Consider the following 16,899-nt stretch of genomic DNA (forward strand, 5'->3'; position numbering starts at 1 on the left):
AATGGCTGCCGTCAGTGCTGAGGCCAGAGCCTGGAACGATCGCTGATGGGCAGCCTGACCCGAATTAATGCCCTCCAGGTACGCATTGCTGCGATGAACCTCCCTCTCCACCCCCTGGATGGCATTCAAAAGGGTAGACTGCCCAACAATGAGCGTTCGGAGGAGGTCAATGACCTCCTCACTGAGGGCAGCGGGGGTAACAGGGGCAGGGCCTGAGGTGCCTGGGGCGAAGGAGATGCCCGGCTTCCTGGCAGAGCGGGCACGGGGCGAACGCTGAGGGGCTGCTGGGAGGTCGGAGATGGTGCGCTGGGTGGCGGCTGTACCTGTAATGGCGGGGGGCACGGATGTTGCCACCCCCGCAAGGGAGCTCCCTTTCCGAGGACGTGTCCGTGTCGCTGCAGGCTCCAGTCGTCCCCGTTGTGGAGCTCCCCTCGCCCTCCGTCTCACTGGTCCAGTCAGACTCTGTGGCATGGCCCTCCTGGGCCATGTGAGATGCAGCTCCCTCCTGCCCCGATGCCACTTCTCCTCCGCCTGATGATGCTGATGCACACAAGCACAGAAAGACAAACAAAAAGGGGGGGGGGGGAGAGAAATAAAGAGATTTTGAGTACATGGATCACCGGTACAGTTAGCGGACATGACAGACACAGATGCCCCCTGCACTAAGTTGCGCACTTGGGGTCTGCTACGCATTCCGTGGAACATGCCCTACACGCCTAGAGTTGACAACTGCACCCATGGATGACACGGCCCAGGGATGGCTGTACTGGCACACTACTGAGGGTGGTGGCTGGGGACACAGGGGCTTACGGGGGTGCCCAGCCTACAGATATCGCCCTGGCCTAGGGGGACCCACAGCCTTCCTCCCCCACCCAGACACCTCCACTGCGCGACAACAGAGTAGATTATGCTTGTACTCACCCCCTTGTGTCTGCTGTGCTTCCCTCACGCGCCCATCCAAATCAGGGTAGGCCACCGCCAGGATCCGGAACATCAGGGGGGTCAGTTGACGGCAGGCACCCCGCCTACGTTGGGAGGCCATCCCCAGCAGAGACTCGGCGGTCTTCTTGGTCCCGCGGCGGATGTCCTCCCACCTCTTGCGGCAGTGGGTGCCCCGTCGCTGGTGGACCCCCAGGGTCCGGACTTCCTTGGCGATGGCACGCCAAATCCCGATCTTCTCATGGGCGCGGACCTATGTGACACGTACAGGGAGGGAGAAATACCACGTTCAAGTTTGTCTGCATTTTCGTTCCCAGTGGCCCAACGCCCCCCATCCCCGCCAGGCCCAACATGCCCCCCATCCCCGCCATGCCCCCCGCCAGGCCCAACATGCCCCCCATCCCCGCCATGCCCCACGCCAGGCCCAACATGTCCCCCATCCCCGCCATGCCCCCCGCCAGGCCCCCCGCCAGGCCCAACATGCCCCCCATCCCCGCCAGAACCCCCGCCAGGCCCCCGCCAGGCCCAACATGCCCCCCATCCCCGCCAGGCCCCCCGCCAGGCCCCCCGCCAGGCCCAACATGCCCCCCATCCCCGCCATGCCCCCCGCCAGGCCCAACATGCCCCCCATCGCCGCCAGGCCCCCCGCCAGGCCCCCCGCCAGGCCCAACATGCCCCCCATCCCCGCCATGCCCCCCGCCAGGCCCAACATGCCCCCCATCCCGCCATGCCCCCCGCCAGGCCCAACATGCCCCCCATCCCCACCATGCCCCCCTCCAGGCCCAACATGCCCCCCATCCCCGCCATGCCCCCCGCCAGACCCAACATGCCCTCCATCCCCGCCATGCCCCCGCCAGGCCCAACATGCCCCCCATCCCCGCCATGCCCCCGCCAGGCCCAACATGCCCCCCATCCCGCCATGCCCCCCGCCAGGCCCCCCGCCAGGCCCAACATGCCCCCCATCCCCGCCAGGCCCCCCGCCTGGCCCCCCGCCAGGCCCAACATGCCCCCCATCCCCGCCAGGCCCCCCGCCAGGCCCAACATGCCCCCCATCCCCGCCAGGCCCCCCGCCAGGCCCCCCGCCAGGCCCAACATGCCCCCCATCCCCGCCAGGCCCCCCGCCAGGCCCAACATGCCCCCCGCCAGGCCCCCAAGCCAGCCAGTGGCCCCAAATCCATATTGAATTAAACTCACTTGTTGGTCTGGAGGACCGTAGAGTAGCGCATACTGGGGGAGGACCCCATCCACAAGTTTCTCCAACTCTTCTCCAGTGAAGGCAGGGGCCCTTTCCCCAGTCGCAGCAGCCATTGTCCCTTCCAGACCGAGGTCACAGCAACACTTGCAGTATAGGTCCTCTCCTGTGAAAGTTCAAGTCGCGAGTGAATAAGTAGATAGAAAATGGCGGTCACGCCCGCGGCGGTCACGCCCGCGGCGGTGCGTACCGCGGCGGGGCGTACCGCCACCGCCGGCGCACTTCGCCATTGGCTCCTGATACCCATAGGCTTCAATGTTATCCAATGCGGCTTCGCGCCGCGGTCTTCGACCGCCTACCGCCACGGTGTGCCACGCCAGCGCATTGACCTCACATCCCTTTGTCACACTTCACAGGTCAGGCAGCTGCCATTTCGAGGGTCCACATGGCTCAATTTCAACTGCGTCACACAGGCCTAGGCCTTGCATAGCCACTCATACACGCCATTCACTGCATAGAGAATCGTTTACTGTGCAAGCTGTGAGTACGTACCTGTGGGTTGCTTGACTGTGTGCTCCATGTTGTCCTTCCTAGGCACCGTCCGCTGGGTTTGGCGAGGAGAAGGAGGAATCCTCCCGTGTACAGACCGCTGGTGGACCTGTCGACAATGGGAGCACGCCACATTATCCTGACCTACCGGCTTGACCGTGCCACTATACATGAACTGTGTGCCCAGCTGGAGCCCGACCTGATGTCCCCCATCCGCCAACCCACAGGGATTCCCCCTCTGGTGCAGGTCCTGTCAGTACTCCATTTCTTGGCAAGTGAGTCATTTCAGACAACAGTGGGAATTGCTTCTGGGATGTCTCAGCCCATGTTTTTGAAGGTGTTATCCAGAGTGTTGTCTGCCCTGATGAAATACATGAGGAGCTACATCCTTTTCCCTGAGGTGGGCGAATTGGCTACAGTGAAGGGTGATTTCTATGCCCTTGGACATATTCCCAACGTCATTGGTGCCATTGATGGGACCCATGTGGCTTTGGTTCCCCCCCAAGAAAGTGAGCAGGTGTACAGGAACAGGAAAAGTTACCATTCTATGAACATCCAGGTGGTGTGTTTGGCTGACCAGTACATCTCCCATGTCAATGCCAAATTCCCTGGGTCAGTGCATGACGCCTACATCCTAAGGAATAGCAGCATCCCTTACGTGATGGAACAGCTAGAGAGACACCGTGTATGGCTATTGGGGGACTCTGGGTACCCCAACCTGTCGTGGCTACTGACCCCAGTAAGGAATCCCCGGACCAGGGCAGAGGAACGGTACAATGAGGCCCATGGGCGTACTAGGAGGGTGATCGAACGCACCTTCGGCCTCCTAAAGGCCAGGTTTCGGTGCCTGCATATGACAGGTGGATCCCTAATGTACTCACCTAAGAAGGTGTGTCACATCATTGTGGCCTGCTGCATGCTTCACAACCTGGCTTTGCGCCGCCAGGTGCCTTTCCTGCAGGAGGATGGTCGAGACGGTGGTGTTGTGGCAGCTGTGGAACCTGTGGAGAGTGACGAGGAGGAAGACGACGGGGCTGAAACAGACAACAGGGACAGAATCATTGCACAGTACTTCCAATAGGACACAGGTAACAATTCAAACATAATTTAGTAAATGTAAACTACTCTCCTGCATCTCTGCTGCCTGTCTATTTGCCCCAGTGTATGATGACTGAGTTGTGGCTTTTCCCTCCCTATTTCAGATCTGGGGTCCCCACTACGAGTCCTGTGCTTCGTTTCCCCATGGACTACAGCTTTGTGGCAGCGGTTTGTTGACTTCACTATGTACAAGGACATATTTGCACTGTCATGTCAATTACAATATTTTGAAATCACAGCCAGACTCCAGATAGTTTTGTGCAAAATAGGTGTTTATTTCAGTGCTCAAAATGGGATGGGTGGTTTCAAGTGGGTGGGGGCTATGGTGAAGGAATGTCCATGGCAGAGTCCAGAGTAACAGTCACACAGGTGCATTGTCCATAGGCCTGTGGAGAGATGGAGCATGGGCAGTTCAAGGATGGACAGGGTGACAATGTGGGACAGTGGGATGACATCAGGTGGTATCCTTTGCTGGCGGGGGTCTTGACATCCTACTCTGTCTTCTTGCGAGATCTCAGGGCCCTCTTGCGGGGTGGTTCTTCTCCTGCAGGAGGTGGGGGTCTGGTGGGCTGCTGTTGTGCGGGGGCCTCCTGTCCACTAGCGCCGGCGGGGGTGGTTGGCTGTTCTTGGTCCAGGCTAGTGGCAGGGGCCCTTTGTTGTTGTTAAGTGTCCGTCCTGGTGTTGATGAGTTCCTGCAGCAGCCCTACCATGGTAACCAGGGTGGAGGTGAGGGCTCTGATGTCCTCCCTGTACCCCCAATAGTGGTCCTCCTGCAGTACCTGGATCTCCTGGAACCTGGCCAGTACCGTCGCCATCGTCTCCTGGGAGCGGTTGTATGCTCCCATGATGGTGGTGAGGGCCTCGTGGAGAGTGGGTTCCCTGGGCCCGTCCCCCCCTGTCGCACAGCTGCCCTCCCAGTTCCCCTGTTTCCCTGGGCCTCTGCCCCCTGGCCGGTGTGCCCACTACCACTGCCCCCAGGTCCCTGTTGTTGGGGTGGTGGGTTATCCTGGGTGCCCTGTAGTGGTAGACACACCGCTGATTGACGCGCCCTGGAGACAGAGGCATGGGCCCGCTGGGTGGGAGCTGTGCTGGTGTTCCCAGAGGGGTTTGGGTCTGTAGTGGCCTGTGGCTGTCTGAGGGGAACCGACTGTCCAGAGGTCCCCGATGGTCCGGGCTGGTCATCAGTGTCCAGGTCGACAGAGCTGCTGTCATCGCTGTCATCGCTTGGGTGGGGGGTGTGGAGAATTCTGGGCCCTCCGTGGCGGTGTGTTGGCGGTCGGGTCCTGCAGGGGTATAGAGGTATGGTTATAGTTTCAATGTGTGCCATATGGGTGTATCTGTGGGTTCCCGTGTCCCCAAGTGCTGGCATTCGTGTGTGGGGGCTTTGGTGAGGGTGGCTTGTGGGGGGGATGTGTATATGCATTGGGCATGCTTTGGTGATGGGTGTCCATGCTTAGTGGACGCATGCAGGCCTAGGTTTTGGGATGTGTGGGTTGTGATGGTGAGACATTGGCAGGGAATAGGTGTGCTGGGGGTGGGGGTGAGGATGGTGGTGGGGGTGAGGATGGTGGTGGGGGTGAGGGTGGGGGTGAGGATGGGGGTGGGGGTGAGGGTGGGGTTCGAGGATGGGGGTGAGGGTTGGGGTATGATTTGGCATGCAGGTGGGGGGGAAGCAGTATTGAAGCTTCAACTTACCAGAATCCATTCCTCCGCCGACTCCTGCGAGGCCGTCAGGATGCAGGATGTTCAAGACTTCCTCCTCCCATGTTGTAAATTGTGGGGGTTGAGGTGGGGGTCCTCCGCCAGTCTTCTGCACGGCGATGTTGTGCCTGGATACCATGGAACGCACCTTCCCCCGTAGGTCGTTCCATTGCTTCCTGATGTCTTCCCGATTTCTGGGGTGCTGTCCCACAGCGTTGACCCTGTCGACAATCCTCTGCCATAGCTCCGTCCTCCGGGCAATGCTGGTGTATTGGACCTGTGTGCCGAAGAGCTGGGGCTCTACCCGAACGATTTCCTCCACCATGACCCTGAGTTCTTCGTCTTGGAAGCGGGGGTGTCTTTGGGGTGCCATGGAGTGGTGTGTATGATGTGTGGGGTGGAGTATGTGTAGTTAAGTGTGTTGAGTGTGGTGGTGTGTGTTGTTTTGTGTGTGGATATTGTGTGGGTGATGGTGTAGTGTGCCTCTGTGTGATGGTGTTCTATGATCGCTGCTGTGTCTCTCAGTGCTTCTTTTTGGATTTTGGTCGAAGGGGTTTGTGGGTGATGTGGGTGTGTGTTTTATATTGTATTGTGTGTGTGGGAGTGGTGTGTGTATGTGTATCAGGTGTGTGGAATTCAAATCGTCCAATGTTGCTGAGTTTTGTTCGTTTGTGTGTATTCTGACCGCGGCGGTGTGTACCGCCAATGGAAAACCGCGTTTGAAAGACTGCCGCGTGGATTCGTGGGTCAGAATGGCATGGGCGTATTTCTGTTGGCGTGACGGTGGAGGTTTGGTCACCTCCACTTTTCCGCCGACCGCTGGTCTGGCGGGCTGTTGTGGCTGTCGGATTTTCGGCGGTTTGGCTGCTGCGGGTCAGAATGACCGTGGCGGATTGCCGCGACCGCGGCGGAATTATGGAGGATTTCTGACCGGCGGTAAGCGCCTTTTACCGCCGAGGTCAGAATGACCACCTAAGTTTCTTGCCAATGAATCTTGTAAAAATAATGTGCCTGTAGCAGGGTGGTAACGACAACGGCAGATGAAAGTGGCCCAAAGAGCCCTGAGCCATCAGGTCATTGCCCCAGGGGGAAGATTGAGAGGATTACATTGATATGCATAGGGAAGCATACCGACGTCTACAAAGAAGAGGATTTTTTTTCAGGAAAATAGAGGGCTGGAGAAAAAAGAGAGACAAAGGTGTGGAGGAGAGCACAGAGCGTGAGGGGAGTCTACCGCCAACGGCCAGAATGACAGAGCCGACATGACAAGGCAGGGGAGCAGAAAGAGAAGACTGTGATGGAGGGAGAGTCCCCTGGAGGAACGAGGAGGCCACCCATATCTCTGGAGGGACGTGGCTTTTGCAGGTATGTGATCGCTTGCACAGTCAGATTTCTCCTTTATTAAGGGCAGGGATCAAAATGGGAAAAGGCGGGGAACGGGGGACTCATCTGCCTAACCATGGCTGATCTGCAATAGCATGGCCTCACAGTGATTTTTATTCCTTTGTTTTTCCGTGTCTCACAGAGGTGACACTGTTATGATTAGAAGGTTTTCTTGGGCTTCAGCGCCAGTGCACAAAGGTATTGTTGGCCCATCTTTTCACACCAAACCACAAAAACAACCCTCACCCCCCCCCCCTTTTTGCATGCAGAAAAAAAAAAACATGAAAGAGACCACTTACCTGACCTTGCCCTTTATTTTCTCTTACCCATTAACCTGGGTGATGAATCCCTTGGAGGACTGTGGAAGGTCCTAGAAGAAAAGGAGACAAACAATAAGAAAAGGAACTAAAACCATAGAAGGAATTCAGCGTATTCAAACCACGACCAAGTATATTCTTTTGTGGTTTGAGGAAACTCCTGTGAAATTAACAGAAATGAATACTTTATTGACGATAAACCCCACCCCTCCGACTGACTTGTGTGTGTAGTAGAACCCATATATCCCGATATCCTCCATGGAAACCCTGGTACAGTGCCTTTCTCTGTATATGTGAGTAAGGGTGAGGGTTCCCTCATAGATTTTATCCTTGTATCAGCTAACGTAGATTAGGGTGCTGGGGAATCCTTTACTCACCTGCCGTCTCTTAGCGATGATAAGCCAAAAAGCCTTTCTTTTATTAGTTTCAGTGGCGGGCTACTCACTGTCTAGGCACGTGTATCACAGATATTTCAGCCCATAGAAAAAAGGTCTCTAGGATTAAATAGGAGTTTGTGAATATTGCGGCCTTCACGTCCAAATTGGTAGGGGACAATTGCACCCTGTTTAACACTTAGTTCGATGATGAGGCGGTCTTAGTGACATCATATAGGCCTTTTCCACCTTCTCCAAAGCAATTAAGGTAGCACTTGGTAGGCCCTCCAAGTCATATACAAGGAAGGGGGAGGGATGGTTTGATAAAGAGTGCTCTCTCACTCACAAAGCGCTTACGCACGCCCTCCAAAAAAACATAGGGTACTACAAGAAGTGGCCCAGTGCAGAAGGCAATCAAGACCAGCAAAAACATCTTAAAAATGAAAGCACAGGACGACCTCAAGGAGGCAAACCACAAGAAAGACCTTAATGCATTTTGGGGCTCTGTGAACCATCCATTCTTAAAGGAAGCTGAAGATCCTTCCATTGAAATTGCAATATCAGGGCAGGAGTGGACATCTTTCTTCGGGGCCTGGGGAGGTAGGAACAACAGAGTACAAGGGGTGGGGGCATGCTATTTTGTTTCATGTGCAGGCTCAAAGGGTTAATTCCAGCCCAAATATGTCCCTAACATAGACTAAATTTTGAAGGTAATTAGGTCAAGCTCCTGTTGTAAAGCGCTTTCCCTGATGGGGTTCCGTTGGACCTTTTTAAGAGTCACCTAGAACTTTGGGCCCCTGTGGTAACAAATGTTTTATATGTGGCAAGTCTATCCATCAAACTGCCAGCATGATCAGAATCAATAATCATTCCCCTATTTAAAAAGAGACCGTGGGGAAGTGAGTTGTTGCAGCACTATCTCTCTCCTGGACTCGATGGTGAAAGTCTTGGGCCATGTTTTATTGTCTCGTCTTGAGGCTTGGGCTGAGGAGACCAGAACACTTTCAGACATCCAGTATGGGTTTAGGAAGGGTCTGGGAATGGAGGGTCAGTGCCTTAATCTTTACCTCCTGCTGGGTAAGTATTCCAAAGCTAAAAAGGGCTCCCTATTGGGTCATTTGGACCTGTCCAGCACCTGTGGAACACTATAGAAGATCTTGGCATGGACAGGTCCATAATTAAACCCCTCAGGGAAATCTGTTGCAACTCTTGAACCTCAGTTAGGTGTGGTATAGGACTTGAATGCTCAGAGTTGAGGGAGGCAAGATGGGGATCGCGTAGTGCACTTGTTTCAAGCCCTTACCCCCAGTCACCTACTGCCTGTATACTTGGGGAATGATCAGGAAATGTGAGCAGAACTACAGCAGCCATAGAAGCAGAAGCACAGAATGTTGAGGCTTCAATGTCAGTCGGCTGAGACACTTCTCTGTCAGCTGTACTCCCGATGCTGTCCATCCTTGGCTTTGTTTACTGCCTTGGCTGTAGCCACATAGGTCAGCGGTATACTGATTGTGGCTGTGTTGGCATTGCTGAGGATCACGCTGCAGTCAGTGGGAGCTCCTGGGGGAAAGTGCAGCTGGCATGGAGAGATGCCCCCGAAGACTGGACGCTTCCTGCATGGGGTAAGAGACTCCCTCCATAGTGAGGCTCCCCGCGGGGGGCAGACCCACTTGAGGAAGGAGGGCTCTGTGGCCGCAATTACAGAAGGAGCTGGATTCAAACTCAGGGGGCCCAAGTAGATGCTCACCAGCACCAGAGCAAGGCAGCCCACACCGAGCCCCACAGTGCGGTCAACAGAAGAGAACCAAGGGGCCCGGTGGCAAAACTGGCTGCAGGACAATCAACCTTTGCAGGATACTTCCCTTCCATACCGCCGCCAAGCACCTAGCGAGTGAGGTGAGTGAGGCCTTGAAGGTCACCATGAAGGCAGGAATGGAGATAAGTGGACAATGGAGAAACACTGTTGCTACCTGCAGCAGAGGTATGCAGCAGTTTTAGAAGGTGGCTACAAAGTATTGAGGGGGGCACTGGAGAACTCCTACTGTCCTTGGAAAGGGTCTTTGTCTGCTGACCTCCTCATGGTAGTGACTGTACAGGCAAAGATGGAGATGGATCCTGCTACCTTGTTGGAGGCCCGCGAGTTACTGATGGATAAAAATGGGTCAGGTACCGGAGACCACATAATACGGAGAGAGGTGGACTCAGCTCATCACAGTCCATAAATGCTAGAAAGAGAGAGGGTGCCTTCAACTGTTTACGTGAACTCTAAAAAGGTGGTGGGGGTATGCATAGCCATGGAAGCTCCTCTGGTAGAGAGCACTCTGACTGCAGAGGGTCAGGACATCGAAATTATAACCAGCTGCCACTCCCCCGTTAAAGGATACCTCATCTATCCCTCCAGAAGAACCAAGCTGAAGCAAGCAGAGCTTGAAGATGGCCGTGGTAGCTGGAATGGACACAACAGAGTGTGCTGACCAGTTGTTTTACTTACAGACAAGAGGGATTCTCTATGCTCTGGTTCTAATTCTCTGAATAAGGGTGGAGACGGAGGTCTAAAGATGGATGCTATCCAGGCCTCAGAGTTCTCAGATTCTGGGTATAGCAAACTCCAGGTGACCTGTGTGGCACAGTAAGGCAAAGGTAAAAACTCAAGACAAAAAACCTAGAAGTGCTTGCTCTAAGAGGAGGGGGAGGGGGATGAAGGCTTTAAGTCAACTTCTTGGGCTTTGAAGTGAGACTGTTCTTCCACAAACCAGATCTATGTGGAGGGTTCCCCACCCACAAAGGGATTCACCACCCCAGGACAATGTACAGCTGTCCATCTCTATAGTACAATTAAAGAACAGGAAGGCATGCTTAGACAATAAGAAGCTACAGAACTCTAGAAGGAGGGTGAACAAGACCTGCACTGAGATTGGGGAATGGATTTCAGCAGTTGAGGAGCAGACGGCAGTGCTGGAACAAGATGTTGGAACCCTACAAAGCAAGGCCAAATTGCAGTACACTCAGTTATTTGATGTGATGTGGCAGCTCAAGGATTTTGAAAACAGACAGAGCAGGATCAATCTAAGGATTTTGGGTCTTCCTGAAGGGGTCGAGGGGAATGACGTGAGGGCCTTTGTGGTGGAACTTCTGAAGGGAGCATTTCCCGAACTAGACATGTGGAAAAGGGATGCTGAAGTGCAGTGTTCTCATCGCTTCCTCATATTCCCTAGAAAGCCACTGCCAGTTGAAGTCCCTCAGCCCTGAGCAGTGCTGCTATATTTTGGAAACTTTCTTTTCCAGCAGGCTGTCTTCGAGAAGGCTCGACCAGACTCCAAAAAAACTCACAATGGTCACTCCGTTTTTGCTCGTCCAGAATTTTGCTATGCCACAGTGGAGAGGAGGTGACGGATGAGGCAGCCTATTAAGTCAGTGCGAGATTTGGGTGGGGAAGCCTTTGTGATAAACCTGGCTCAGCTAAAGATAATCTTCAAGGATTTCATCCAGATTTTCTCTTCTCAGATAAAAGCCTAAGAGTATGTATCGGACTTGGCATCGGAGAAAAGGAATGGAGGTGGGAATGGGAATAATAAAGGCTTGTAAGGAAGCAGACGCTGCCTATCTTTATGAATGAGATGATTGTGATTTTTTTGGTTTGTCCTCTTCTCTTGTCCTTCTTAAAGGATGAAGGAAGGGGGCTAGGGGAAGGGGAAATGTATGTTGGTGGCTGTTGGGCTATGAATCTTTTAGGGGACTGTTCTTTATGCCTGCCGGGTGGTGGATAGGAGAACCTAAGGGGTGGGGTTGTAAAGGGGTGGGCTGAACAAAAGGGACATATAAAGAGGAGAATCTGCATTGCTACTAGATTGAAGGGGATTCTCATCAAAGATGATGACTGGGGGGTGGCCAGCAGTAGTTGTGATATTGCTTATTAGTATGAAGTTCACAAATAAGCTTTGGATTACAACTATTAACATTTGTGGCTTAAATTACACCACAAAAAGGAGAAGGGTGGCTTTTTATTTAGACATACTCCATGCTAACACACTGTGTTTGCAAGAGACGCATGTAGAGGGATCCAGGCAACATCTGCTGGAATCTCTTTGATTTAAAGTGATTGGATGTATGACACAGGGGGCACGGTCGAGAGGGGTAGCTATCCTTGCTCAAGGCAGTGACTGTAGTTTTACATGTATGAAGGTTAATAGCTGCAGTAGGTAGGTGAGGCAAACAATAAGCATTAATACACATCATGGCTGGGCAGAGTATCATGGTTTCAGACATCACTGATATCCAGGATGTTTTATGAAAAACTGCATCAAGCTGAGGATGATGTAGATAGCTCAGAAGAGGCCAGGAGAAGCTTTCTAGACTTGATCCTGGCAGGGTCTTTGTGCCTCACTGACAGAGATTTACTGGAGGGTGCCTTCTCCTTGGAAGAGGTTCAGGAGGCTGTAGCAAGCTTGCCGGCTGGCAAGGCGGTAGGGGGGACATAATTCCACTCAAATTCTATCAAGCTTTCTTTAAACAGATAAAATTGAATCTGATGGCTTTATTTAAATGGGTGCAGGGAGGCTCACTGGCGCCAGCCTCTTGGCTATCTAGAAGGATGTGTGTTCTCTTGAAGAAGGGTAGGCTCATACAGGCTGATAATGTTGTTGAATAGTGACACTAAGATTTATACTAAGATTGTGACTTCCCAATTGAATCTGGTAATCTGTAAACTTGTTCCTCCTAGCCATCATGGGTTTATCCCGGGAAGGGGCACCACTGACCATGTATGGTGAGTGATTACCCTCTTGGATTCTGCAACAGTATCAGGGAGTCCACTGTCATAGATTTTTTAAGACATGGAAAAGTCCTTTGATAGGGTGACATAGACCTTTCCATGGAAAGTGATGGGGCATTTTGGAATTGGGCCATGGGGTATAGAGGCTATAAAGGTGTATATCATAAACCTACAGCAAGATTGCAAATGAAGGGGGCCAATCGAGAGAGATTCTAATTTTGAGGGGTATGAGACAGGGATGTCCTTGCTCACACCTATTGTTTGCCCTCTATGTCGATCCATTGTTCCGAAAGCTGTAACAGGATGCTAGGATCAAACCTATTCGAAACTGGGACACAAGGGTCCTGACTTATGTGGCTGACATTGCTTTTGTCACTACAGATCCCACTGACTCTTTAGAACAAATAGAGCAAGAGGCGAAAAGGTTTGACTCTTTTTTGGGCTCTCTACTTAATTGTGATAAGACCCAGCTGGTTATCAATAAAAATCTACAGGTACAGGATAAAAGAGTGGTTGATAGTATTGTCTATTTGGTGGTGACTATGACTGCTGACTTAGATCAACTGGTAGAAATTAATTTAACCCCAGTAATCCAAAAAGCCGCTAAGGATTTCCAGAGATGGAAAAATCTTCACCTAAAAATTGTGGGTTGGAGTAACTTGATTAAAATGATCTTTTTTCAGAAATTGTTGTGCTTGTTTCGGCCTATTTCCCTAGAGTTTAATAACTCCTTGTTGAAGATCATAAATGCAAACACAACATGATTTCTGTGGGCATTTGCTAAACCAGAAGGATGCTTAGGTACTTGACTCTGCCCTGGGAGAGAGGCGGATGGGCAGTGCCTGATTTTAAGCTGTATTACTGGGCAGTGGCACTGCAATGCATGCATTCTTTTTTCAGGGATCGTGGTGGGAATGAGACAACCAATTTGATTCCTACTATTTATGAAATTTCGCTGGGGAAAGAAGCTCTTGGCCTTTTTATGTGACAAGTAGAACTCAGCTGTTACAAAAAAAACAAGATTTAAGACAGTGGTTTGGGCATGTAGGATTTGGTTTGCCCTGCAATGGAAATTGGGTCTTAGTCGAACACACTTATATACCTTTATGTATCAAAATCCATGCTTGCCAGACATTTTTTATGGCCCTGTCATTCAGGAGTGGATGGCTGGTGACATTTACAGGCTGGGGAATTTTTTTCAATCGGGGGTAATTATCACATATGATGAGTTTCGGGGGTAGTTTGATCTGTCGTGGAGGGAGTTTTGTAACCCCTTCACTGCCAGGCCTTTTCCCCCTCCTGTGCCAGGCCTTTTTTTGGCTATTCAGCGCTTAGGCCCTCATAACTTTTTGTCCACATAAGCTAGCCAAGCCAAATATGCGTCCTTTTTTTACAACATCCTAGGGATTCTAGAGGTACCCAGACTTTGTGGGTTCCCCTGAAGGAGGCCAAGAAATTAGCCAAAATACAGCGAACATTTCGTTTTTTTAAAATAAACGGGAAAAAGTGGCTGCAGAAGAAGGCTTGTGGTTTTTTCCCTGAAAATGGCATCAACAAAGGGTTTACGGTGCTAAAATCACCAGCTTTCCAGCTTTCAAGAACAGGCAGACTTGAATCAGAAAACCCAATTTTTCAACACAAATTTGGCATTTTACTGAGACATACCCCATTTTTACAATTTTTTGTGCTTTCAGGCTCCTTCCAGTCAGTGACAGAAATGGGTGTGAAACCAATGCTGGATCCCAGAAACCTAAACATTTCTGAAAAGTAGACAAAATTCTGAATTCAGCAAGGGGTCATTTGTGTAGATCCTATAAGGGTTTCCTACAGAAAATAACAACTGAAAAAGAAAAATATTGAAATTGAGGTAAACAAACAGCAATTTGTCTCTACGTTTTACTCTGTAACTTTTTCCAGCAATGTCAGATTTTCTAAAGCAATATACCGTTACGTCTGCTGGACTCCTCTGGTTGTGGGGATATATAGGGCTTGTAGGTTCACCAAGAACCCTAGGTACCCAGAGCCAATAAATGAGCTGCATCCTGCAGTACGTTTTCATTCTATACCGGGCATACAGCAATTCATTTGACGAAATATAAAGAGTGAAAAATAGCTATCAAGAAAACCTTTTTATTTCCAAAATGGGCACATGAAAAGGTGTTGAGGAGCAGTGGTTATTTGCACATCTCTGAATTCCAGGGGCATTTCTCAAATAGATGTCTTTTTTACACACTCTCTTATATTTGGAAGGAAAAAATGTAGAGAAAGACAAGAGGCAATAACACTTGTTTTGCTAATCTATGTTCCCCCAAGTCTCCCGATAAAAATGATACCTCACTTGTGTGGGTAGGCCTAGCGCCCGCGACAGGAAACGCCCCAAAACGCAATATGGACACATCACATTTTTTGAAAGAAAAGAGAGGTGTTTTTTGCAAAGTGCCTACCTGTAGATTTTGGCCTGTAGCTCAGCCAGCGCCTAGGGAAACCTACCAAATCTGTGCATTTTTTAAAACTAGAGACCTAGGGGAATCCAAGATGGGGTGACTTGTGGGGCTCTGACCAGGTTATGTTACCGAGAATCCTTTGCAAACCTCAAAATTTGGCTAAAAAAACACGTTTTCCCTCCATTTTGGTGACAGAAAGTTCTGGAATCAGAGAGGAGTCACAAATTTCCTTCCACCCAGCGTACCCCCAAGTCTCCCGATAAAAATGATACCTCACTTGTGTGGGTAGGCCTAGCGCCCGCGACAGGAAATGCCCCAAAACACAAGGTGGACACATCACATTTTTTGAAAGAAAACAGAGGTGTTTTTTGCAAAGTGCCTACCTGTAGATTTTGGCCTGTAGCTCAGCCGGCACCTAGGGAAACCTACCAAACCTGTGCATTTCTGAAAACTAGAGACCTAGGGGAATCCAAGATGGGGTGACTTGTGGGGCTCTGACCAGGTTTTGTTACCCAGAATCCTTTGCAAACCTCAAAATTTGGTTAAAAAAACACGTTTTCCTCACATTTTGGTGACAGAAAGTTCTGGAATCAGAGAGGAGTCACAAATTTCCTTCCACCCAGCGTACCCCCAAGTCTCCCGATAAAAATGATACCTCACTTGTGTGGTTAGGCCTAGCACCCGCGACAGGAAATGCCCCAAAAACGCAACGTGGACACATCACATTTTTTAAAAGAAAACAGAGGTGTTTTTTGCAAAGTGCCTACCTGTAGATTTTGGCCCTAGCTCAGCCGGCACCTAGGGAAAACTACCAAACCTGTGCATTTTTGCAAAACTAGAGACCTAGGGGAATCCAAGATGGGGTGACTTGTGGGGCTCTGGCCAGGTTCTGTTACCCGAATCCTTTGCAAACCTCAAAATTTGGCTAAAGAAACACATTTTCCTCACATTTTATTGACAGAAAGTTCTGGAATCAGAGAGGAGCCACAAATTTCCTTCCACCCAGCGTACCCCCAAGTCTCCCGATAAAAATGATACCTCACTTGTGGGGGTAGGCCTAGCGCTCGCGACAGGAAATGCCCCAAAACGCAACGTGGACACATCACATTTTTTGAAAGAAAACAGAGGTGTTTTTTGCAAAGTGCCTACCTGTAGATTTTGGCCTCTAGCTCAGCCAGCACCTAGGGAAACCTACCAAACCTGTGCATTTTTGAAAACTAGAGACCTAGCAGAATCCAAGATGGGGTGACTTGTGGGGCTCTGACCAGGTTCTGTTACCCAGAATCCTTTGCAAACCTCAAAATTTGGCTAAAAAAACAAGTTTTCCTCACATTTTGGTGACAGAAAGTTCCGGAATCATAGAGGAGCCACAAATTTCCTTAAACCCAGCGTACCCCCAAGTCTCCCGATAAAAATGATACCTCACTTGTGTGGGTAGGCCTAGCGCCCGCAACAGGAAATGCCCCAAAACGCAAAGTGGACACATCACATTTTTTTAAAGAAAACAGAGGTGTTTTTTATAAAGTGCCTACCTGTAGATCTTGGCCTCTAGCTCAGCCGGCAACTATGGAAACCTACCAAACCTATGCATTTTTGAAAACTAGAGACCTAGGGGAATCCAAGATGGGGTGACTTGTGGGGCTCTGACCAGATTCTGTTACCCAGAATCCTTTGCAAACCTCAAAATTTGGCTAAAAAAACACATTTTCCTCACATTTTGGTGACAGAAAGTTCCAGAATCAGAGAGGAGCCACAAATTTCCTTCCACCCAGCGTTTCTCAAAGTCTCCCGATAAAAATGATACCTCACTTGTGTGGGTAGGCCTAGCGCCCGCGACAGGAAATGCCCCAAAACGCAACGTGGACACATCACATTTTTTTAAAAGAAAACAGAGGTGTTTTTTGCAAAGGGCCTACCTGTAGATTTTGGCCTGTAGCTCAGCCGGCACCTAGGGAAACGTACCAAACCTGTGCATTTTTTTAAACTAGAGACCTAGGTGAATCCAAGATGGGGTGACTTGTGGGGCTCTGACCAGGTTCTGTTACCCAGAATCCTTTGCAAACCTCAAAATTTGGCTAAAGAAACACATTTTCCTCACATTTTGTTGACAGAAAGTTCTGGAATCAGATAG

Source organism: Pleurodeles waltl, chromosome 10, assembly GCF_031143425.1.
Source record: "Pleurodeles waltl isolate 20211129_DDA chromosome 10, aPleWal1.hap1.20221129, whole genome shotgun sequence".
Lineage (NCBI taxonomy): Eukaryota > Metazoa > Chordata > Amphibia > Caudata > Salamandridae > Pleurodeles > Pleurodeles waltl.